General features: G+C 32.9%; 2 long non-coding RNA genes across 5 annotated transcripts in view; one reads left to right on the top strand and one right to left on the bottom strand.

Annotated features, from left to right (window-relative positions):
* LOC113598783 (uncharacterized) overlaps positions 1-24,427 on the bottom strand; it is a 302,008-nt gene that overhangs the window by 30,517 nt on the left and 247,064 nt on the right. The window lies entirely within an intron of this gene.
* LOC113598785 (uncharacterized) overlaps positions 1-24,427 on the top strand; it is a 603,234-nt gene that overhangs the window by 551,176 nt on the left and 27,631 nt on the right. Inside the window, exon 6 of one of the 3 annotated variants that reach the window (XR_008298505.1) lies at positions 18,046-23,897. The exons of 1 other annotated variant lie outside the window; for it this stretch is intronic. This is a non-coding gene — a long non-coding RNA (uncharacterized LOC113598785). Of the gene's footprint in view, positions 1-1,288; positions 8,688-18,045; positions 23,898-24,427 lie in introns of those variants that run through there. One more of the 3 variants, XR_008298503.1, reaches the window with a different exon arrangement.

The following is a 24,427-nucleotide window of genomic DNA, read 5'->3' as shown; positions in this document are numbered from 1 at the left end:
CATGCAGGGCTTGAGCTCATAGAGCTTGAACTCATGAGCCATGAGATCATGACCTGAGCCAAAGTAAGAGGCTTAACTGACTGAGCCACCCGGGAACCCCTATTTTACTCTATTTTATATCAAAACAAGATACCACCTTTTGGTTTCACCTGATACTAAGCCTTCTTACTGCTTTCCCTTACATCTCAATAAGAAGAAACTTTTTGAATAATCTTCATTTCACACTTTCTTCCCTCTTTTCACCTGTTAGAATTTTTTCAAGTTTATTTTTATTTCATTTTGAGAGAGAGATAGAGAGCAAGTGGGGGAAGGACAGACAGAGAGGCAAAGAGGGACAGAATCCTAAACAGCCTGATGTGGGGCTGAAACTCAGGAACCATGATATCATGACCTGAGCCAAAATCAAGAGTCGAATGCTTAACCAACTGAGCCATCCAGCTCCCACCCCCCCTTTAGCTAGAATTTAAGAATACATTTATTACTACTTTATCCAACTCTAAGGCTAAGGTTTTCTTATATTTTGTCTGTTCTATAGTAGTGATTTTTCACATTGCACATCACATTAGCAGAAAATCTAGCATTCTCCATTTATATTCAATTAAATGTTACATAGACTAAATGACATACCCCATACATAATTAGGGATCTATTTATCTATCAAATAATTATGGAATGCTCATTGTAAATGACTGTTCTAGGTGCTGGACTGCAGCCATGAACACAACAAATATGTGTGTCCTCATGGAGTCTGCATTCTAATGAGCTTTCTCTCATTTCTTTCTACACCTTGCCTTTCTCCATATTGAATTCTCTGTTCTGGCTGATTACTATTACACTATAAAATTTTCTCAAATATTTTTTTCAATGGGATAAATGAAAAATAATTTTCTTGAATTCTTTTAATCAGTTTGTTAAATGACACCTCAGGGAACAGGTTTTTTGTCAGAATTCTATTGATGTTATTTGACTATATTCAAATAAATACTTGAAGAAACTCAAGTCAATATGGGAGTATAGCAAATGGAAAACTTATATTCAAGACATAGAGATACTTGAACAAGATAGACAGTAATTTAAAATAAGTATGACTATTTGTAGAGAGACAAAACACTTTTTCAATTGATCAAGAATATTTGGTTACAGAAAATATCATTACTGAAAATACAGAATATTATTGAAACAAATATTATTATGGAAACTTAATATATAAGATAGTGTCAAAATGGCACACTACCAATGAAAATATTATTAAGCTGATCATTTAAGCCAAGTGTTCTATTTCCCTCAGATTGCTGACCGAAAGGATAAGGAGATGAAGAATGTAAAAGAAACGTGAAAAGATGTGGAGAATAGAACTAGAAATTCTTAAACTCATCAATAGTAGTGACAAGAAGTAAGAAATGGATAACCTGGAAAAAAGGAACTATATAAAAAATAATCATCTAAAATATTTCAGGTCTGAGGAAAGATGATTCTTCAGATTGAAATGATGCACAAATATTTCTGAATTAAAGAAAGCCCAAACTTGACTACCTTGTTAAAAATTTTCAACACAGAAATAAAGAAGTCTAAAAGCTACCAGAGAGATTATACACAAAGGAATGACCTCCAGATTGCTGGTATACTTTTATTAAGAATTTTGAACATAAGAAAGCAATAGAACAATGTATTTGAAATACTGAGAAAAAAATTAACACAATGATTCTGACTCATTCTGATTATCACTTCAAGATCAAGAGTAAAGATATTTTCAACCTATAAGTATTTAAAAAGTTTACCCCATGCAGTATTTGTTCAAAATATCACTAGAAAATACACTGAAGCAGGAAGAAAAAATAAAGCTAAGATAAAAAATAAACAAATAATAAAATAATTAAAAATAAAATAATAATTAAAAAATAAAAATAATAAAAAAGAGTTCGGAAGGATTATATGACATGTGTTATCATTTTTAACTGAAATGTAGGTTTTCATACAGTATCATTCATATAGATATAGACAGAGATACAACCTAAGAGTGAAAGTTCACTCTTAAATGTCAAAACACATCTTTAATTTTATCAAGAAAATGAAATGTTTGCAGTGGAGAAAACTCTTAATGGCCATTGTCAATTAATATTCATTGTTAATGAAACACATATCCAATTGATAGAATAAAGAATTCTATGTCTTAATTGAGGTATCCTATAAAAATTCATGTTATGACAAATGCAAACTTTTTCACATATGTGAAAGTATATCAAGTATTAAATGTCCAGTGTTATGGGAGTCATACAGAATTCCTTTAAAGTTAGTATATTATCGTAGAGACACTAAATAAATGAAATAAAAAATCAAGTTGAATAAAAAATAACAATGCCAATGATGTCTCAAAGCAATATCAAGGTTAAACGCCAATCACATGAGAGCTAGGACTACTTGTCTCTTTGAAAGATAACTATATGTAAAATTTTGGTACACCTCTTATGCAATAAAAAATAATAAACTATTTACAATGTACTGTTAAACATAACATCTAAAAGGAAAGTAAATATTGTCTGGGCAGAGCCACAAACTAGTCATTTGTTGTTAAATTTCCATGTTATGCATAACTATCCCATTAGTTTCCTTGGTGGGTAGATGAAATTTCTTTTTTTTTTTTTAAGTTTATTTATTTATTTTGAGAGAGAGAGAGAGATAGAGAGAGTGCGCACATGCGCCTTGGCAGGGGAGGGGCAGAGAGAGAGGGGGAGAGAATGCTCAAGCAGGCTCTGCATTACTAATGCAGAGCCAACACGAGGCTGAAACTCAGGATCTGTGAGATCATGACCTGAGCTACAATCAAGAGTGAGATGCTTAAACTACTGAACCACCCAGTTGTCCCAGTATGTGAGATTTCTGATGTTTCCTCACTGTATATCTAGCAGCCACCGCTTCTCCATTTCCACCAAAGCTTTCCAAATCCATCCTTCTCAGTTACTTTAAATACACCCTAAATACACTATTGCTGGATTTTTCTTCATGAATCACACCACTGAGCATCCTATACAAAACCCCGCAAAAGCTATTTGTTCTTTATAACTTTAGGTCTAAATTCCTTAGTGAGGATTTCAATACCCTAAACACTGCCCTCTAATTATTGTCTCAACTGCTAATTATGTTCTTTACAAATTGAAATGTAAGTGTACTCCTTATATACCTTTTACTTCCAAGACATTAAATTTGCCCCTTTGTTCATGGCACTTCCTTTTCTGGGAGCTTCATTCCCTACCTATTCACAAGTCCAACTTGTACTTAATGCTCCAAGGTTCAGAGCAAGTGACACCTTCTCCATCAACCATGCATTGATTCCTGAGATGGAAGTTCTTTCTGTCTTCTCTGGAATACCATTTTTTTTCATGGAGAGCAAAAAAAAAAGTCTTTCATATTTGTTCAGTCCCTAATATGTGTTATAACTATATTAGGGACTTCACGTATAGTGTCTCATTAACAAAAAAAATACATATTTTATAGCTGAAGAAAATGAGTCTGATATGGGTTAAGTACCCCATCCAAATCGATCTATCTCATAAATTGAGGAAGTGACCAAAGTTGTCAAAGGGAGGGATCTTATATTCTTGTATATTAAGCTCCAGAGATGTGTATCTGTGCATGATTTGTTAAGCATAGATGAAGTTTAGGAATGAAGGTGGTAGGTGTAGAGAAAACATTAATGTAGTTAAATTCATAAAAAGAATTGTATACAAGATCAAGAGAAATTCTGTGCTGAGTAATAAGGAGGATCAACAAAAAGTGATTACAGGAAGAGGATGGGCAGACCTATTCCATTCTTATCTCTAGAAGAGTGAGTTTCCCCCCAGGTACTGATGATTTTAACAATCAAACTTCAGGCTTGGTTGATTTGCATTCCACTGAAATTCTGAATCTGACATTCAAGCTAATGTTTGCCCAAATGATTTTCATTACATTACTTCTAACTTTCTGAAAATGTGCAACTACCTATCTATAAGGTACCTTTAAAGCGGTATCCTTATCTGACATTAATCCTTCATCTCCTAGTAGGAGCTTCAAAAATGTTTGAGTAGCTTAAACATTTTTGGATTATTATCTAGGCTTGGAAACAGTGATAATAACCTCCAAGTGACTGTGACCCAAACCTGATGGTAACATAAGGTTCTGGAGAACAGGCAGATACTGACCATTTTATCATTCCATCAACGTTAGTCAAAAAGGAAGACAGGCAGAAAGCCAATTTTTCATTTGTGCTCAGAATAACACTTAGATTAGTGGTGGACAATCTAACTAAATCCCTTAAAACAATTTTGAATGGATTTCAGATAAAGTCTTCAAAAGCCACATTATCTTACTTCCCTATAATACCTTTATAGTTACAAAAGTAAAAATGTGTTATTTCATTTAATATACCTAGTTATCTTAGAGTATTTAAGTATTTTATATATTAAAATATTTTGCAGCTAATTTATAATCAGCAGATAAAAACATATTACACAGATATTTCTATAAAACAAGTCAGCGATATATGGAATTATGGTGGATCACACTGTGTTTTCAACTTTATCCTGCGAAATTATAGTCATGAAGCAAGATCAGAGCTCTCTGCATTTGATTTGCATGGCCCTAAGCCTAGCAAGGTTAGCAGGATATAGAAAGGGAGAAATGATTGCCTCATTTTCAGGTGAGGCTTCATGGCAACGGATACCACAAGTGAAAGGCCTTCATGCAAGATTTAGAAAAAGAGATGGAGAACAGCTAGTTACGTGACATTTTGCTGGCCACTCCCAGCCTATACAATAGGATTGAAGAAAATAAGGGCAGAATTGGAGGTTAGGAGAAGGTTCTGGAGAGAGTTGGTGGGTTTTTAAGTCCCACCACTCACCACCTTCACTCTAAGAGGTAATATAGGAAATGGTTTCCTCTCATCAGCCTGTGAAAAGGGTTTCAGTGGGGCTTAGTGCAACCAATTGGAGAGCTTAATATATGGCCTCACAATTTTACAGACACAGTGAACAGTCTGACTCACCTGGCAAGTTGAAAGGGCCAAAGACTGACTGGATCTTTTGATGATGAACACAGAAGAAATGCTACATTGGAGACTTCTGGAATTTGTTGGAGCAAATTTGAGTATTTCCCAATGTCTATACATGGGCTACATACAACAGCGTACTGGTATGTTGTTCTTAGAAACTATAGGGAAATACTGACACTAATGTCGAGGGAAAAGCTCTGGATTATCAGAACCTAAGAACCAAGCTATAAATACCAGATCCACTTGTCTACATCAAAAGAAGGATCTACAGGTAAAAGGTGCTGAGTTAAGAGAAAATTTTTTCAAGAGACCTTGAAGATACTCGTGAAAAGAAGTAGTTTAAACAGCTCCAAGTGCTAGGTGGGTAAGCCAGTGCCACCTTGGATGTTGCTGGTCAAACAAGACCTTTCCTGATATCATTCCTTCCCCTGCAGTTGATAAGATGAAGAACAAAGAGAAACCTATGCAAGGAAAATGAGAAGATGCCAAATATGCCCTTTGCCATTTCAGTTATCTATAAAATTGAGAGAAAAAAAGAGTATTTTTAAGTGAATTTTCAAGAGTTGATTATTAATAAAACTGAGTATCTGAATTTTTTGAACCAATACTATATTTTACCTAAGGGACAGCAAAGACTTCATGGACTTTGCCTGGATTTTCATTCAGAGGATAAACTAGTGCCTTGGATTAAATTAAATTTAAATTTAAATTTAAATTAAAGCTGATTTCTATTATACCATTGGATACCTCTGGTACATTATTAGTTTCAAAGGCACATTAGAAGAAAATAATTTTTAAATGCTTTCCATAAACAGTTTGTCTGTACTTAACAATGGATTCTCAACCAATATGTGAGGACTCTTTTACAATGGTGATGCCCCTTTTCCATTGTAATTATTGGGAGGCTCATTACTTGCATTCATTTTGGAAAATTTCTAGAAATATAATAACATGTTTTCTGAAGTCCATTGTTATTTTCAGAGTTGATATAAACTTCCTTTCTAATGAACACTGACAAGGTAAACCCTAATATGCCAGAAACAATAGAACATATCTTCAATGCTGAAACTCATCTGAAATTCATTTTGCTCCAAATTAACACTAAATGTCACTTTGGTCATATTGAAGTGATACTATCTAATAAATAGGACTATTTTTAGTTAATTTTAAAGTAGTCATCATTGTAACAGTATAAATGAACTTAAAAAAAGAGAGCTTAATTTCTATTGTTATTTCTTTTTGTTAATAAAATCCAACCTCTGTCAAGAGTTTTCTTTATTGTTTTTGCAGTGTAGCAAAGTACACATTGCATATCTCTGCAGTATTTAACATGCTTTGGTAATACCCTGGAACCTTATTGTAGCACACTGAACAATGGATCAAGATTTGGCATAAGGAGGCTATTTCCTTGGTATCACCTAAGGAAATCTATTTACTGGAGGACCAAAGGATCTTGTTAATAAGACCTATAAGGCAGACAACCTGGACTCAGAGGATAGAGGTATTGGAAGTCTTTACTATAAGTATACCATGGTTTCTCAGTTTCTCCTTTACTTCTAAATCATTTGCCTTCAGGAACCCTATTTAAATTTTTTTATAAGGTGCACCTGGGTGGTTCAAATGGTTAAATGTCCTACTTCAGCTCAGGTCATGATATCATGGTTCATGAATCTGAGCCCTGTATTGGGGCTCTGTGCTGACACCTCAGAGCCTGGAGCCTGCTTCAGGTTCTGTGTCTCCCTCTCTCTCTGCCCCTCCTCCACTTACACTCTGTCTCTCTCTCTCTCGAAAATAAATAAACCCTAAGAAATATAAAAATAAAAATAAATAAAATTTTTATAAGTTTATTTATTTTTTTTGAGAGAGAGGGAAAGAACATGAGTGGGGGAAGGGCAGAGAGAGGGGGAGAGAGAGAATCCCAAGCAGGCTCTGTGCTGTCAAAGCAGAGCCCAATGCTGGGCTTGATCTCATGAACCATGAAATCATGGCCTGAGCTGAAATCAAGAGTAGGATGCTTAACTGACTGAGCCACCCAGGCACCCCCAGGGACCCAATTTAAAATTAACAATTGACATTCCTCTACTCAGTTTATCTTTTTTCCAAAATGCATGTTCTTAAATTATATTTTTCTACTAAATTTGGAAAATTCTATTGAAGATAGTAATATTCTATATTTACTCACTTGAAAATAGCACATAGTTGAATGTAAAATAGCAAAAATAAGACTAGAGGAGAGAGACAATTTTTCTGTTAACTTTGGTTTATCTGTTATGTAAGTATAGCACTGCCATTACACTGAATCAACAATATGACACAGATTCATCATTAAGCCTCATTAAGAGGTTAGAACTAGCGGGAATTTTTTCAAATGAATGACATGTTTTACAAGGAAGGAGAGATAATTTTGAGAAGGTTGTACCCTTGATATGCTTTAATAAGGGTATCTAAAATAGAATTTAGTGGGGAAAAAAGGGAGCTGGAACAGATAAGAGGGAAAAACAGCAAGGTTTACTTGCTTGATGACCTTAGCAGATAAAAAAAGAATTTTGAGGAGTCAAAAATTTTGAAGTTCAGAGACAAGGATAATTTTATGTACTGCTAAGAATAATCAACTTGGGAATAATATATACATGGAAGGTGTGATGAGACATTCATATATAGACTTTGCAAAAGAAGTAGGGATTATTCTAAAGAAGAGAGCATGATAGTCTAAGGTCATCTAAGATTATGTATGCGAAGATACTAACTAGAACCTGGAGTTGTAATCATGGTCCATGGAAAGTGATGAAAGTACTCATGCTTTATGGAGAATGATTAACTTCCTCATGTTAATTTTATTCTCACTAGAAACAGAAGGTGGGCATCCTGCACTCTTACCAGAGTCCATGCACTGTTAACCAGTTAAATAATCTTTGTCACTTCAGGAAAAAACATGTTCCATTCCTCTACTTCTCCTTCCGTGGCCCTGACATTTAAGTGACTAGAACAGGAAAAAGGTTGTTTATATCCAATTTCTCTCATTCTTCACTTTCTATCACTGCAAATTATTTTTTGAAAAATTTTGACCTCTTTTTACCAGTATGATCAGTTGTGATACAATAGTTTTCACAGCATTTTATATTTTAAGGTGATTTAATTTTGGATAGCAATATGAGACCATAGTTAACAACCCCAAAATATAGGTGAAAATCTCTCTTCCATCCCAGTTCCCCATCAACCAGCCCTGTTCTTCAATACTGCCAATAGTAAACATTGTTACTAGTTCCTACCCTCCCTTTTATTTACTTCCAGAGTGTCTTTATGAATATACATACAAATATAAATACAGATTATGTCCCACCATTTTAACAAAAACTCATGTCTATTATACACATCATTTTGTATCTTGCTTTTTATTACTTAACAATATTCCTATATGTAGAAAATGTCATAATCCTTTTGTATATCTTTCTTTTTGGTGTAATTTGTTTAACTAATCCTCAAATGACAGACATTCAGTTTATTTCCCAGTGTTGTCACTACAAATAATGATAAAATGAATAAACTTATACATTACCATTTCCTATTTCTGCAAATAAATATGTAGATTAAACTCCAATAATAGAGATGGTTTTTCTGGTTTTTCATTTCTACAGACCAAAAACAGAGTCAATCTAAAATGTTTTATGTTTATATATGCCCTTATACGAATTATATTAATATACCACTCCAATAATATGTTTTAAAAATATCCCAGACTGAGTCCAACAAATAATAACTGTGACCTTGGGAAATTTTTAAAAAAATCTTTGTAATTCAGTTTCATCACATTTTAAAATTCTCATATAACTAAGTTCTAGTTTTTTTGTTAGATTCCTCACAACTAAATCATATAATGTTATTTGACACAGAAAGTCATGATAGCTTGAACTTTCAAAGATATGTTCTTCTATTGTAAAATTTGATTGAAATATTCAACAAATAAAGGATATGATTGTTTCTATTATGTTTCTCTCTATGTAATGCCTCAATAAATATGCTATAAAAGTAAAAAATTCAATTAACAAATTATTTGGCCTTCAAAATGTGATATAATTAATCTGATTAAGTTTCTTTAAAAAATTAAATTCATTGGATATTTTTGTGTTGATATCATGTAGAAAACTAAGTATAAATGTTGGACATGTTTACTTGCAGAGAAAAAGTAATAATTTCATACCATTTATTTTGTAAAAGTGAGACTCATGTTCCCTCAAAAGTTAAATGGTAAAAATAGACTGTTATGATTCATAGCAATAAAGAAAGGTTTACATCAACATCATTGTATGTTCCTGGAGACTAATTTGGACACCCCTACTCAGGAGAGATGGGATGGAAGGAATAAAATAGAGAATCTTTACATTTCTTATAAAAAACAAAAACAAAATCTATGTGTCAGACAAAAGAACAAGAGCAGAATCTTACTAAAATTAGTAAATAGTTTTCTCCTCAGAGGTACAAGATAAACTTCTTGAATTGGTGGCTAACCACAGAATCCCTCAATGTTATTCAAAAAACAAAGAGCTTTCAGAAGATGTGATTTTTTAAGCCAGATATAATTGTAACAAACATTTATTGCTGTATTACTCACAAAGTGTGTGTACAAATCAGATTTCTATATGCATAATTCTTTTTTTTCAGTTAATTTATTTTGACAGAGAGAGAGAGAGAGAGAGGGTGCAAGTTGGTGAGGGGCAGAGAGAGAGAGAGACAGAGAGACAGAGACAGAGAGAGAATCGAAAGCAGGCTCCTCACTGTAAGCACAGAGCCAAATGTGAGGCTCGAACTGTGAGATTAGGACCTGAGCTGAAGCTGGATACTCAACTGACTGAGCCACCCAGGCGTTCCAAATTATGTATAATTCTTAAATGACAAATCATGATTAATATAAGTGGCATTAATTAAAAATTTGCTTTTAGGGTCACCTGGGTGGCTCAGGCAGTTAAGCATTGTACTCTTGATTTTGGCTTAAGTCATTATCACACATTCATGGGTTTGAGCTCTGCTTAGGGCTCTGCACTGGCAGTGAGGAGCCTGCTTGAGATTCTCTCTCTCTCTGCCCCTCCCCTGCTCATGCTCACTCTCTCTCTCTCTCTCTCAAGAAAAAGAAATTTTTAAAAAATGAAAAAAAATAAAATTTTGCATTTAGTTATGGAGATAAATATTAATACCATTATACTTACATGTATTATGCACTTACTTGTGAAATATACAGTATTATTCATTGTATGGCCACCTTTTTTATAAAATCATCATGACAATCCCGTGAAGAAAGTGCTATTAAAATTATGCTAAGTGAAATGAATCAAACAGTGAAAGACAAACACAATATGATTTCACATATATGATACATAATCTAAAAAATGAAACAAATGAAGAACCAAAAGTAGGAACAGACCCATAAATATAGATGAAAACTGATAGTTACCAGAGGGGATGGAGGCAAGTGGGAGCGGCAAAATAGATGTAGAGGAGTGGGAGGTACAGGACTCCAGTTATGGAATAAGTCTTGAGATGAAAGGCACAGCATAGGAAATATAGCCAATGATACTGTGATAGCCTTGTACGCTGATGGATGGTGGCTACACTTGTGGTGAACATAGTACGTTGTACAGAAACTAATGCAACTAACCAGTATGTTGTACAGAAACGAATGCAACATTCTGTGTCAAACATACTTTAATAAAAAAATCTCAAAAAAATAAAATAAAAATAATCATTTCACATCTAAGGAAACAGACTTTGAAAAGTTAAATAACTTGCCGAAATGTACAGCTAGCCAGTAGCAGAACCAAAACGCAAATCTGAATCTGTATGTATGCAAACCACCTATCACCATCCTCTTTCCTTGGATTAATCACGTTTTATACTAATTAGAGACTCTAATTTATCACTTTCTACTTTGAAACAGAGAATGAAGAAATAATACTATTAAGGCATTGACTATAACTTTTGCTTATCACCAGCAACTACTTAGATTCTTGGTACAAAACTTTAGTATAGTAACAGCTAATGGTTATGGAGATGTTTTCACATGTGAGGGAAGGTGCCATACCGTACGTGATTTGATCTTAATCAAACCCTGCATGGAAGAAATTATTATTATCTTTGTTTTAAAAATGAGGACACCAATGTTTACAATGTTTAAATGTTTTTCACTAGCCAGTATAAGTGCAGCCAAGATAGGAGTACAACTCAATCTGTGCTTTTGGCTAAATTTTGTAGTGAGTACTAAGTAAAATACTTAACTAATTTTAAGTGTTTTATTTGATCACTAAGAGAAATACTGCTTATAATATTTAAATAAATAAGGAAATATGATAAATACATTTTATTTAATAAACGCAATATAATAGTTCAGTGATGATATGTTGACAACTACAATATCGAGACAAGAAACAGAGATGAAGGTAAATCCTACCGATAAGTAACCCAAATTCATCTAAGGAACTCAGAAGAAATAAGCAACAAAAATCTCTGAGGAAAACAACTGTTATATAGCCTACTGTTTTATTTAACTACATTAGAGACACGAGCCCTTAGTGCCAGAGAAACAAACTTCAACTGTTAGTAAAATAAATGTCTTTACTACAAATTTGTTATTTGATTTTTTTAGTTGATAAACTCTGGTAGACAGAAGGTACTTAAAAAGGAGCAAAATGGGTGAAAATAAGAGTTATAGCTGTAACAGTAGACAGCAAGGTAAGAGAAAAAAATATCAATGTAATGGTGATCTGTGAGTATATTCATAACAAACTTCACTACATATCTCAACTGCACCTGAAATGTTACTCTTCCTATTGATTAAATCAACTAGTTTTCATTAAATAAAGATTAGCAACAATAGCCGAAAGAATATTTAGTATACAGAGTCTGTTTAAGATAGAAAGCAAATGAGCGCTGCATTTAGGAAGATTTCTACCAAAAATTAATGAAGCAATTTTCAATTTGAAAAGTAACTTTGGTTTTCTAAAATTGTTAATTTTTCAAAATAGCTTATTGCTTGGTCTTACCAGATTAATGATTGCTGTCACACATATTAATAAGCATACTGTTTATATTTCAAAGGCTCAAGTTTGGAGCTAATTTATTGCTTAAAATAAAGATAATAGGAGGGGCACCTGGGTGGCTCAGTTGGTTGAGCATCCGTTTCTTGATGTTGGCTCAGGTCAGGATCCCAGCGGCGTAGAATCAAGCCCCACATTGGGCTCCATGCTGAATGTGGAGCCTGCTTAAGATCCTTTTTACTTCCTCTTACCCTCTCCTCTGATTTCTCTCTCTCTCTCTTCCTCTAAAATAAAATTAAAAAAAATAAAGGTAGAGGGGAAAGCAGAAAAATAACTACCAAATTAACAGTAGATATAAAAATAATGACATAACTGAATATCCTATAATAGTTGTGTTAATGAAGTAAATTTAAAACTAGTTGAATAAACTTGCAATTAAATGTGGCAGGTTAAAAGCATACATGTATGTCTTCTCCCTTACTAAGGTCGTTTAGATGAGAAAAGTTATAATTATACAAGGACAAAGAGAAAAAGGGGACAAATAATAAAGGAAAAGATACATCATTAATATGGAGGCAATAAGAAGCTGGTGAGGTTTTTAACCCAACTGAACAAACAGAATTCCAAATGACCATGGAAAGGGATATTAACAAGCAGCAAAGCCTATTTATGCTGTAGAACCAAATAGATTTAAAAATTGGAGATGCTTGTTTCTTCAGAAAAGGGTGATGTATGAGATGAAAAGATGAAAAGATGACATTCGATAGGAGAGAAATTAGCAGATCACGCCATACAAAATATCCAAAGAGTCAGAAAAATGGGTGAACAAAACAAATCCTATACAGGAGATCAGACACCAAAATGGTATTACCCATTACAATTGAAGATGCCCTCAGAATTTAGAGTAAACTTAGTTTCTAACCTAGATTCTATTATCAGCCAAACAATCAAGAATAAAAAGACTATTTCACATGTGCACAGTGTACAAAATTTTTCCTCTTATGCACCTTTTCCTGATAGCATGTTCCACCAAAGTAATGGAACAAACTGAGGAAAAGGGAAATACATAACTCAACATACAGGCACTGGAAACAAAAAAGATGAGTACTTTTTTAGGGTAATAGTGAAAATTCCATGATCTCATAGCTATGAAGCAAATCAAATCTGAGCAAGAGGATAGAGAACTATCTGAAATGAAACTGATTATCTGAGAAATTACACTATTGAGCAATTATATGGGAAGTCATCAAAGTAAATAGTATGGTTCTAATTAAAAATATATCCAAGCAAATTAAAATAAGTAGGTATCAAACCCTTGAAGAACACACAAAATGAAAAATAATGAAAACGTCATAAGACAGCAGATTTTCAACACAGAACACAATATTTACATAATACAAAATCAATAATGTTTAAATTAGTGGACCAAAAATACTATTATATACATTTTATGGATAGAAATTCTGGAATGAGCAGCTAGAAGATTTGAAACTGTTTACTTCTAAGGAACTGGTCTTTAGGAATAAAGAAAGTGACACTGAACAGCTGTTTTTCATTATGAATCTGAAGTACACTTTCATTTTTAAATTACTTACATGGGCTACTTTGATAATCTCTCAAGCATTTGAAAGGATAATTAAATCAGAGAGAAACTTTTATAGGTATGAAAAGTTGAATTTTTAACTTATATAAACATGATTTTTAGGGCATCTGGGTGGCTTAGTCAGTTGAGTGTCTGACTTCGGTTCCGGTCATGATCTCACAGCTCATGAGTTCGAGACCCACATCAGGCTCACTGCCATCAGCACAGAGCCTGCTTCTGATCCTCTGCCCCTCTCTCTCTGGCCCCGCCTCACAATTCTCTCTCTCTCAAAAATAAACATTGAAAAAAAAACACTTGATTTTCATATATCACAGCTTACAATTTTTCACTACTTGATCAAGTCCACACTTAACTGCAGGTAAGAAAGTGTACATAAATTATACCAATTTTCTAAAAGTGGTAGAATATTATATGACTGAATTAACTATCATTAAATCACTATTATCTTTTTGCACATAATTTAAATCCAAGAACAAGTAACTTAACTTGTTTTTTTTTTCTTAACTGAAAATATGAGTATATGCAAAGTATCTGAATTGTCTTTGTAATTTATAGCTAAGATATATAATGTGTAAAATTAAAATATTGTGAAATTTAGTTCTGATATTTCTCATTAAATGTTCTTAATAAACGTTTCACAATCAAATCAATACTTTTAAGTAAAGGAAACTGTGATTAGTTTAAAATACAATCAACATTAATTTTAGGGCTTTTTTTTTACTATCTTGACAATTTTGAGAAGTAATCATTATAAATTCTTTATAATTTTCCTCAGTAGTCTCATCATTATATTGAAGTTATAGGATTTTAAGAGGAAGACCACAGAGTTAAAGTTCCTCTCTTACCACATTACCTCAAGAGCACACACTATTGACATGACTTATCACTGTTGATATTGACCTTGCTCACCTGGCTGAGGTAGTTACTGTTTGTTAGGTTTCCTTATGATACAGTTACTCTTTACTCCCCTTTCCATATTGTACTTTTTGAAAATGAGTCACTATGTCTAGGCACTTTTCAGGTGGGTGGTTGCTTGGATTTCCTTGCTGCTACTGAGGTATCATTTCTTCTAGGCCCTCTTCAGCTGACAGAACAAGGAGGTATATGCATTTATACTGACCTCTGTATATGCATATACGTATAAACATTTCTCTATGTTACCATCCATATCCATTTTAAGACAAAACATGATTTTATACTGATGTGTCCAACTTTACTCCATTACCAAATGGATCATTCTAGCCTTCTCTCTTTGCTTGTCTAAAATCTCCCAATATCAGTGGGAAAACCTAGCTCCCATCATCCCTTATTCATTTACTTAAAAATTCAATTCATATATATATATGTTTAAATAAATATTCACAGTGATTTCAGAAATTGCAAACATGTTCTTCCAAGGGGAGCAACTTTATCAACTAGAGTAAAATGTTTATATAGAGATATTTCATCTTTAGTCTCCATTCATTGTCATAGTTTCTTAGGTCAATGCTTTTTTCCCCCACATCCACTTCAATAGGTTATTTCATTCATCGACCTAGTTGCCTTTTTTTTTTTAATTTTGCATATGTTCGGGTCCACTTCATTCTGTAAAGTTCTATGGGTTTTGACAAATGCCTAATGTTATGAAGTACTACAGTACCATGCAGAATAATCTCATAGTTTTTTTTTAAAGAGCCCTTCTGATTTACTTATTCAACACTACTTCCACAGAACCCCTTAGCAACCACTGATTTATTTACCGTCTATAGTTTTACCTTTCCCAAAATGTCATGTAAAGTGATTCATATTAGTACCTAGCCTTTTGTGACTGGCTTCTTTCATTTGGCAATATGCATAAGATTCATCCATATTGTTGCTTGGTTTGATAAGCTCACTCTTTTTATCACTGAATAGTATTTTATCATATGACTGTATCACAGGTTATCTATATATTCACCAAATGAAGGGCAACTTCATTGTTTCCAGTTTGGGGCAATTCTGAATAAAGCTGCTATAAACTTTTATGTGCAAATTTTGTGTGGAGATAAATTTTTCTATCAGTTGAGTAAATACTTAGAGGCATGAATGCTGGATCATAACATAAGATTATGCTGAGCTTTGTACAAAACTTCCAACTGTCTTCCAAAGTGGCTATATCATTTTGCATTCTCACTAACATTAAATGAGAGGTGTTGCTCCTCAACATTATCAGCAATCAGTACTATCAGGTTTTGGATTTGAGACATTCTAATAGGTGGTAGTCATATCTTGTTTTAACTTCCATTCTCTACTGGTAAATTATAATGAAAATTGTGCTATATGATTATTTGTCATGTGTATATTTTTCTAGATGAAGTGTCTGTTCAGATCCCTTGCCTATGTTCTTATTTGTTCACTTTGTTTTCTTATTGTTTTAAGAAATTTTTTTTGTATATTTTGAGTGCCAAGTCCTTTCAGATATATATTTTGAAAATATTTTTCCCTGTCTGTGGCTTGACTATTCATTCTCTAATAGTATCTTTCACAGAGCAGAAGTTTTGAGTTTAAGTCCAACATCACCAAAAACTAGGCAATACAGAGTTTTGTCCATGTTTTCTTCTAAAGGTCTTATAGTATTGCATTTTAGATCTACAATCAATTTCAGTTAATTTTTGTGTAAGGTGGATGACCTATGTTTAGATTAAATGTTCACATATGAATTTTCAACATTCTAGCACCATTTGTTGAAAAGATGATCCTTGCTCCATTGAATTGTGTCTGTGCTTTTGTTAAAAACAAACAAAAACCCAACAGTTGACTACATCTGTGTGGGTCTATTACTGGGCTCCCAATTCTGCCCATAGATCTGTGCATCTATGTTTTATCAATACCACACCATCTCGCTTACTGTAGATATTGTAGATATTCCAGTTGTCTATTTATCCTTGTGAGGACTTTAATAGTTTATGTCTTTCAAAGAATTGGTTCATTTTCATGTAATTTATCAAATTTGTAGGCATAAAGTTGTTGATAGTATTCCTTTATTATTATTTTAATGTTCATGCACTCAGCAGTAATGACCCCACTATCATTTCTGATATGGGTAATTTGTATCCTTTCTCTTTTTTTCTGACTTAGCTTGGTTAGGGATTTATCAATGTTACTGATGTTTTCAAGAACTAACTTTTAGTTTTGTTTATTTTTATTCTTTGAATTGTGTTTTTGGTTTATTGGTTTTTGGCTCTAATTTTTATCATTTCTTTCTCTCTTGGTTTAGTCTTAATTTTCTTTTCATCCTCTATCTTCCTAAGATGGAAATTTCAGTTATTGATTTTAGAACTTCCTTATTTTCTATATATATATGCACTCAATACTATAAATTTCCTTCTAAGAACTGATGTCACAGCATTCCAACATTTCATTTTCATTTAATTGAAAATATTTGTCAAATTTATCTTATAATTTCTTCTTTGACCTATGCATTATTTGGTAATATATTTTTTAATGTCTAAATATTTGGAGATTTTCCAGTTATCTTTCCATTATAGATTTCTAATTCAATTCTCTTGAGTACTGACAAGATATTTTGATTTCTATTTTAAAAGCTTAAGGTTTATTTTAAGTCCATGAATGTGGTCTTTCTTAGTGACTATTCCATGACAACCTGATAAGGATTTGTATTCTACTGTTGTTGGACAGAGCATTATAGGAATGTCAACTAGATCAGGTTGATTGATGGTTCAGGTCACTGATTTTCACTGTACTGTAGCTGCCCATTACTAATGGACACGTTTTGGAGGCTTCAACTATAATAATGGATTTGTCTATTTCTCCTTGCAATTCTATCAGATTTTGCCTCACATGGGTTAATTATGTAAAATACTTAAAAATCATCAAAATATTAAAACATAGCAAAATATTTTTAAAAACACCTTAATCTATGAACATCTCATAAACAGTGTATAAGTGCTCTGCAACTATGGCTGGAAATAACATATTTAATTCATATTTTTGTTACTTTAAAAACCGTAATAGGAGGATATAATTTCTTAAAGTTACCTTGTAGATAAAAATATCTGAAATGTAGTTTATATATTTTCTCTATTATAAAATCTTTGCATCCTTAAATATATTCAAAATTCAGAATTTTCTGTTAGAAATGGTGTATTCCAAATCAAAAGGAAACATGATAATAGGTCTTTCAAGCAGGAGTTCTGAGATGCCACACAGCTATTTACAAACGAGTTGCTTTCAGAAGGAAAATGAACCCATACAGATATCCTGGAGAACAGATTCATATCTTTTGTGTTGAGGTTAATGATGGGAAATGTAAAATGACATGCTGGAGAGAAGTAAAGGATAATTAAAGTATTCAAAATTAAGATGTAAATGCCAATCTGACATTTTCTTTTCCATTCCTTTATCTTTCTTAGGTTTGTGAAGATGTTTTTATCAAGCTTCTGTCTTTTTATCATCTGCATAGGCAATAGTTCACCAGTCCAAATGCAAATTTATCCCATGATCTGCTCCGTGGCCTGAAAAGGTGACCTTCAAATATCACTAATCTTCTAAAGAATGAGATAATAGGAAAATAGAATATCACCAGAAAGGATATTTTGAGAAAAATATCATTTGGAAGTTAGTATTTTAAAATGAAATGTCATCAGTAGTAAAATGAGCCCCAACTTTCAAGGATGACTGATTTATAGTTGAAAAAAGAACAAACCTTTAATAAAACTCCTAGTAAATTGGTTGCTTGCACATTTGCAAAATAAAAGTCTGAGCTATCTGATAAAATTATCAAAAATATGCTTTTTCTCTCCTAATTGAACTGAACAGATCTGCAACTAGAATGCAATTCTTTATATTAGACTTTCTCCAATGTTGGTCCTGTTTTGCATCTTAATTCCTTATACCTAAGGAAGTAGGATTGGATTTTTTATGAGACAGAATTAGTAACAAAAAAGCTTTAAAGATATCTCACATTGAAAATTATTTTAATAATATTCACATTATAGATATATAGTTATAATAATATTAAATCAACTGTACCCTGAGAGTTACAACTCTTCTGAAAAGCTCTCATTGAACAAAAGCATAATCACTTAAGAGTATTTTCCTAAACTAAAATAAGAGTTGATTCTAAATTGGTTTTTTTCCCTTATAGTTTAAAGCTTTTATTTACATTTCAGTTAGTTAACATAAGTGTTATATTAGTTTTAGGAGTAAAATTTAGTGATTCATCACTTACTTATAACACCCAGTGCTCCTTACAAGTGCTCTCCATAATATACATCACCCATTTATCCCATTTCCCTGCCCACCTCCCCTCAGCAACCCTCAGTTTGTTCTCTATAGCATAGTTTTGCAAGTTGTAGTTAGTTTGTTTTGATGGTCTAAATGTCCTATAGTACATTTGTTTGCCTGTGAAATAAGCCAGACAAATATTGTAAGATCTCACTTATATTTGGAAATTAAAAGGAAGCCAAAGTCAGAAACAGTAGGATGGCAGTTGCTAAGGGCCGTGGTGATGGAGGAAAGAGGAAATGGGGAGATTCTGTTCAAAGGTTATAAACTTTCAGTTATAAGATGATATCTTCAAGGTATCTAATATTCAACATGATGACTATAGTTAACAATACTGTATTATATACCTGAAAGTTGCTAAGGCAGTATATCTTAAATGTTCTTACCATTCACACACAAAAAGGTATTTGTGTGGAGTGATGGATGTGTTAACTAACTTTATTGTGGTGGTCATTATACTGTGTGTGTGTGTGTGTGAGTGTGTGTGCATGTGTGTTTTGAATCCTTACATTGTATTCCTTAAACTTTTACAATATTATATGTCAGTAATATCTCAATAAAGCAATAAAAAATCTATTTTACTTTGAGGTACAAAGTTGGAACTGTTTATATTTAACTGCTTGTCCCTGGACTTGCTTATGCTGATGGCTATAAGGCTGGCAACTTCTAAGAATAACTCTCTAGGTCATTACACTCTCTTTTAACATGATTAGTCATTTTAAATTTGCTGCATTTTATTTCAATTAGTTTAGTAAATTCTACAGGAAACTGTTTTTTCATTTCTTCTCTGTAGTTTGTTGGTGGCTAAGTAAAAATATCTGCTCAAAACCAAAAAATTCATTAAAACGCCAAATGATTGCTGCTCATAATGTCATCTCTCTTTGAAAACTGTACCAACCATGAATGAGACTCATGATTTTTCAACATTCACAGGTGGAACCTTGTACAGTCTCTCTAGGAGAAATCAAAGCAAAACTCCAGGTAGTCCACAGCCCCTTTGCGACACAGAAGTAAAACCCTGACTTGCAAGACATCATGGCAAATTCCTTCAGTATTCCACCTAAAGCTCAGATTGCACCTGCTAACCAAAGCACCTCCCCAGAGGAACAGGTCAAAGGTGGAGAACACATATGTTAAAATTTGTGTAGGGTTGTGTTAGTGCCCAATGGCCTGCCATCTTTTGTAGTTTTTATTCTTTAATAAGCATATTTAGATATAAAATATCCATTAGTGTTTATGAGTTTTCAAGGTTTGAAAAAGGCATAAAAAAGTATTATTAGTCCCCCAAAATCTCCCACTTCTCATAGTAATCAACCCGTCCCCTAACCCCCAGCCAAGAACAAACACTAATATGTTTTCTGTACCTACACATTTTGCTTTTCCAGAATGTCATATAAAAAGAATCAAATAGTATATAGGATACAAAAATGTACCTGATATGTAGTTTGAAGACATTTCTCCCACTTTATAGCATGTCTTTTCATCCTCTTAACAATATCCTTTGAAGAGAAAAATTCTTCATTTTGATGAGCTCTGTTGGATCAATTTTTCTTTATGAATCATTCTTTGATGTTGTATCTAAGAAATATTTGTTTAACCTGTGATCATAATATTTTCCTCTTGAAGTTTTATAGTTTGAGATTTTATATTAGCTTCATAATCAATTTTGAGTTTTTATACATGATACAAATTATAGTCAAGGTTTGTTTTTTTGCAAATGGATGACCAGTTGTTCCAACACCATTTGTTGAAAAGACTATCCTTTCTCCATTGACTTGCCTTTAGAAACTTTGTCAAAAATCAAAGGACCATACATATGTGGGTCTATTACTGGACTCTTAATTCTGTTTCTTTGATTTTTGTGTCTCTTCTTTCACCAATACTGTACAATCTTGATTACTGTAGATTTATAGTAAGTCTTAAAATCAGGGAGTGTGAGGCCTCCAAGTTTGTTCTATTTTTCCAAAATGTATTAGTATTTCTTGTTCCTTTGTCTTCTCATATAAATATCAGAGTAATTTTTTCAATTTACATTAAAATTTTTTCAGATTATGGTTGAGATTACACTGTATCAATAGTTCAGTTTGGGGATAATTGGCATCCTAACAATATTGAGTCTTTCAATCCTTGAACATGATATATCTAATTCTGATTAGCTCCTTTCATCTTTTATCAGTGTTTTGCAATTTTCAGCATATAGATCTCACACATATTTTGTTACATTTGTATCTAAGTATTTTATGTTCATTGCTGATTTATAAATTGTACTGTTTTTATTTTAATATCCAATTATTTATTATTATATGAAAAAATACAGCTGATATTTGCATATTAGTCTTGTGTCCTGTGACCCTAACAAAAAAGTGGAATTCTTAGACCTGAGAAAAAATGCTTCATTAGAGAATCCTGAGACTATTCCACCCACAGGATTCCCTTAACCAAGAAAGGCAACTCTGACTCCTTTCTAGAGAAGTTCTGGCTTGCCTGAAAACCCTGCAAAGAACTTACCTAAGGAATAATCCTTTCTCTCCTCTACATCAGGTCAGGTCATATCTCAGCCCAGCCCAAGTACTAGAAATACAGTTCTGTTTCCATGAAGAAATAGATTACATAATTAAAGGTTTTCATAACTAATATGTCCAATCTCATAGTGAGTTCAGTGATATTCATTTTCATCATCCCAAGTGCATATATTTTGTAACTAATAGAAAACTCATGTTTGTTCTTTTACCTGTATTCAAATCCAGCCTTCAGTTAAAATAAAATAAAATTGCAAGAGGAATCATTAAAATCTTAAAGAATGCACAGGGTTCCTGCATGGTTCAGTCAGTTAAGCATCTGACTTCAGTTCAGGCCATGATCTCATGGTTTAGTGAGCTGGACCCCTGCGTTGGGCTCTGTGCTGGCAGCTCAGAGCCTGGAGCCTGCTTTAGATTCTGTGTCTCCCTCCCTCTCTCCCTGTCCATTTCCTGCTTCTTCCTTATCTCTCTCAAAAATAAATGAACTTTAAAAAATATTTTTAAAAATCTTAAAGAATTCAGAGAGGACGATCCCTGCCATTTCTCGGTTAAATTCACCAACATGTCTTCTGCAAAAACCACACTGATCAAAGTGAATGATGCTAGACTATCATGAACCTATAATGTTAGCCCTAATTTCAGTTGCCATACTAGATAAGGTGTCTTTACTGGGATGACCCACACAGTTTGTGATACTTTGCAGTTTTTAATCTGGGAAATGAGGTCCCAGAATACATCAATAAAAAAAAAAATCAAAAACAATTCACTTTTACATGGGAATGTAAACATGACAGAAACATACATTTATCACTTTAACACAGGACCATATAAAATCTGCTTTTTGTCAAAATATAGCGTACAGAAATTTTAAAAGATTTTGACAGTCTTCAGAATGTTGTAATAGTTCACTCTATGGATAGGACTGTGCGTGATGAAGGTATAGTGAATAAACAGAGAAATAGACACACTATTAAGTGTAATATCTTTCTCCCATGACAACACATTTCAGAATAAATTCAGATATTTAAATGCAAAGTAAGAATGATACAAGTTCAGCTTAGTTGGAATCTAGACATTTTTTAAATCTTTAGAAATTCTTTATTTTACCTTAAGGTAGAAATCAAATACATTAGAAGTTTCAAAAGGAAATCATTAATATGTAATGTCTTCACGAGTAAAGAGTACATTTGACTTTTACACATACAAACCAAATTTCCTTTTTTTTTTCTTTTTTACTGGAAAGTAAAAATACACTAACAAATAATATAAAATATTTGTTTTTGCCAAAAGCGCAAGGATTTGCATTTTAAAGTCCAGTATACTTAAAAATTTGAAAAAGAATGAGAAAGACTACTTCACATATTAATCTATACTTTTGCATGAATAAATATTTATCATTGATTACAATGACCCTTCCATTTGCAAACTTTGAATTTCATATAATTGTAAGGTTTACATCCCAAATATGACCTTTCTGTCATCTGGCAGAAGAAACCAGATTATTTTTAGCAGTTTCAAATATCAAGAGCTTCATGGTTTTCTTTTCAAATCCAAATAATAATAACATACCTTTAAAAGGAAAAAAAAAAAAAAACAACTAACTCATGTATACGTTTGACCAATGGCAAAAAGAGATGCCCCACTGTATCTTTCAGTGTGTTAAAGCTTTTTAAAAAGTCTATCTTAAACAAAGGCAAACAGATTATTGGAACATGTATTTGACACTCTGCCAGGCAGAACAAGTGGTCTATTTTAAGTTCCCTCCTTTCAATTTCATGCCATCTCAGTGAAAATTCTTTGTCTTACATCATTGAAAGATCTGAAAGCAAAGGACTTTTAAGCACAAACTTAAAGTAATGAGCTTTATTGGTGGCTCCTTGTCCTTTGTCTACTTTCTCCAGTAGAGTACTCATAATTGGGACATGTCCTAAGGTGCATGCATGTCTTCTTCATTGATTACAGGTTTGTTTCCAGTAAGGTCTCCTTCAGATAGATTTCTTCACGTAGTAAACCCATCGTGTCAGTTGGATCTGGCCTTAATCACGTTTTTAGTTATGTTTATTTTTTAAATCAAAAAGGATTATTGATTGAATAACTTGTGCTAAAAATGTCCTCATAGAAAAAATAGTCTAATAGTTCATTATTTTCTATTGGTTCTATTATTTTATTGCTTGTACTTGTTTGTTTTCTCCTGTATGTGTTTTGGGGGAAGTTCACAGTGTTGAGGGGCAGAGGCCTGGTTTAGAATCCTGTTCCACCCACTATTTACTCTGGGACTTTAGATAAATTGTGCTTAAACAATTTATACCTTAATCCACTCATTTATAAAGTAGAGACTTCAATAATACTTCTTTTATGCAGTTATTGTGCAATATAAAACAAAAAATCTCAGTGGTTGTGCCATGATAATGACCAGTATACTAGATCCTCAAAGAGTACTAATTTCTATGGTAATAGTAATTATAATTATTGTAAACATTAGCAACATCTTTTCAGTTACAAAGGTTCTCAGACCTCATTTGGTGGAACATTAAGCATTCTGAGAAGGACCTAGTGATCCAAGGTGAATCATGGAGGCACTGGTCCCTTTCTGGAGTCACTGTAAATCACTGGGATCACTGACATTTGCCATTCTATGGTAATGGGGGTGGTGGGTGGGGGGTGGGAGGAGCATCAGATCAAGGTTTTACAGATTGGAACCTACCAGCCAGATTTCTCAGAATTAATATCTGAATGAGAATATACCATGTATTATATAGATTGTTTTTAATTTTAAAAAATGAATTCCAAAGAAGATGCATATGCTGTACTTCATCTACTTTAATTAAAATGCATCATTATTTTATGTAACACCAAGAAGGAAAGAAGAAATATCACCAAATAAATTATGACACAATATTAAGGCACCATGTATTGTTTGGCTCGTTTTGACTTCAAAGATCTTAAAATGAGTAAAACAATGTACCTCTCAAATGACGATTTGTCATTG

The sequence above is a fragment of the Acinonyx jubatus genome, chromosome B2 (assembly GCF_027475565.1).
Source record: "Acinonyx jubatus isolate Ajub_Pintada_27869175 chromosome B2, VMU_Ajub_asm_v1.0, whole genome shotgun sequence".
Lineage (NCBI taxonomy): Eukaryota > Metazoa > Chordata > Mammalia > Carnivora > Felidae > Acinonyx > Acinonyx jubatus.
The sequence above is the reverse complement of the archived record's forward strand: the minus strand, read 5'-3'. Positions and strand labels throughout refer to the sequence as shown.